Genomic DNA, 2,785 nt, shown 5'->3' on the forward strand with positions numbered 1-2,785 from the left:
AGTTAAAGCATGTGGATCAATTGTGTGTTTGAATCACAAGTTCATGTATGGGAAAAGGGAAGGCTTACTTTCTCGCAAACTTAAATTGAATTGTCTGCTTAGAGTTTATTCAAAGAAGTATTGCTTTTAGTAAACTGAATAATTAGGAATTCATTTATTTAAGCAACTAATTTAGTTGCATACTTGGTTTTTACTCATCACTAACTAAATAAAAGTGCCTACTACTGACTTAGAATTATATATAGCTATGTATGGCAATTATGCTATAAGAATTAAAATGGCGTGTGATTGTGAGGGTAGGGTGATTATGGTATTATTAAGTGGTAAATCCCACAAACCTCCCAAAACACACTGTAGAAAATCAAACAATTCAATTGTGATTGACTGACTTGGTATATCAATAAGAAAATTAAATACACTCATAACTATTTTTTGGTTAAAATTTAGATTTTGTTATGAAAAAATACTTGCAAATACAACACAAACATCTAAACACACTGCAAACCCCATCTAAACCATATAATTATGATTGTAGAACTCTCTTTTTCTTAAAAAAAAAAAACAATAATAATTTTATGTTCATACTAACCCACTGTTTGTGGGGTTTACCAATACACAGATTGAATTTCTGGAAAATTGTGATTCCTCTACCGTGAAATTGGCCACAATTAAATTATTTTAGTATTAATAAATGCATGATTTATGTTGATTTATTGATTTTGTTGTTGCTATTTTTTAACATTTAAATGGAAAAAATAAATAAAAAGTGTAATTCATGGCTTTTTATTTATCTTTGAATATTTTATCATTGAATATTAATTCTTGCAAAAAGTAAAATGTAAATGGCAATTTGTTTGATGTTAGATTCCTATTAAAAACTAAATTATTTAAGATACAAAAATGCATATATTGACTCAAGAAAATCAGTTTTAATACAGAATTTGATTATTGGGGCCATTTTTACCTACATGTCATATGGGGCCATTTTTACCAGGGCCATTTTTTCCGGGGCCATTTTTTTCAGGGCCATTTTTTCCGGGGCCATTTTTCCGGGCCATTCTTACCGTACACCGAGGATATGGAACCTGCTCATTGTTAAACATACAGTATCCTGCCCTTGGGTTGTCCATGATGAAACTGTGTACACTGAGAAATAGAGTTGTGACCTTGCGAGCACGATGTGGAACAGTACGTGGACGCAGATGAGGAGCCCAACTTATACAGTAAATTTCTCATACTGTATTCAATTCAATACTTAATATTTAATTAGATATTCGTTGTCAAGATCAATAATAACCATAGTGTCCGGGGTGTTAACACATGAATACAGTAATGAAATAAATTAAAAATAATAAATGTGCTCCAAAATTTATTTGTCTTATCAAAAGTCATTGGTGACATACATTCTATTTAAAAGTTGTTTTTAGGCATTCATTATTTTTTTGTCATGCGACTAGTGCTACCCTAGGCCCTTTACAACGATTGCTTCTATTCTAGGCCTAATAACGTACAAAACCATTCGGTGAAATACAGAGTCATGTGCACATCCTCACCTTTCCGTTTAGGGACTCCCACCCTCCTCAGAACTGTACCCATGTCTACACTGGCTGTAACACGAATAACGTAATTAAATAAAACTGAAACTACAATAAATCTGCTCCAAAATTGTTATTTAAAATTTGTGATTAGCCATTGACTTTGTATTGCAATATTAAGTAGCCTATTCCTTATTTTGTTATACGAAACACTAAAAATTAAACATAAAAATTCCTGCGATACTCGGTATGAGATCGCAGAAACCTAAGTTGAGTCGATCCACTGATGCGTCATGCATACAACTTGCTGATGACGAAATAATAATTCTGATGAATATTTTAAACAATGTTCTTCGTGGCTGGTCGATTTAATTTTTTCCAAAAACTAATAGCAACAATACACTGTCTGGTTATCTTTATTTTTATTTAGCCAACAATGTGAAAGCTTAATGGATGAAGTGTGTTCGCTTTTGTGTCCCTGCCTACTCATTCAAATTATTGTATTTGTATTCTGTGTGTCTAATTTACTACAATTATATTGTATATTTTTTTATCAGCAACAAGCAGATTCAGCACCAGTCACACCAACGCTATGGTAATTAATCATTCTTTACAAAACTACTTTAAGTGCAGCATTAACACAGGGAGGACTTGAGCAAAAGCAAACATAATATAGTAAAACTCATCACGTACGCAGTCTAGAACTAAAAAGCATGCTCCGATCAAAGTGTTTTAGCAGGGGCACTAATACTCCTATATATAATCCTATATTGAACCCACTGCGATATATGCAATATACATTGTACAGCATATTCTATGACAATAAAGTAGCTTTACATATGTGCGCTTGCAATTAGTAATCAATATTCCGGCCCTATTAACCGAAGGTTAGCTGAAAGGGTAGGCCTACTATGTTACTTCAGATAAATAAAAATAATATTGTAAATAATCCGCTTTCATAAACAACGTTTTCCTGGCCCCGAAGTCTAGACTCCGTATAGGGATGATGTTCAGCGGGGGATGGTTTTACTATGGATCAATTGTGTTAACTGTATACAGCTTGTTAGCCTGATCGGCCAATATAGAATCAGGAATGATGATGGATGACATAATGTCAAAATATTTAATCCCAACACGATGGCGTGCATTTCAATAATAGGAGTATGTATTATACTTTCTTCTTTTAAACAACAACAACAATAATAAATAATAATAAATAATAATAATAATAATATGTAATAAGAAATAAT

This window comes from Anneissia japonica, unplaced genomic scaffold, assembly GCF_011630105.1.
Source record: "Anneissia japonica isolate Jap-2015-1 unplaced genomic scaffold, ASM1163010v1 scaffold288194_len294098_cov161, whole genome shotgun sequence".
In the NCBI taxonomy this organism is placed as follows: Eukaryota; Metazoa; Echinodermata; class Crinoidea; order Comatulida; family Comatulidae; genus Anneissia; species Anneissia japonica.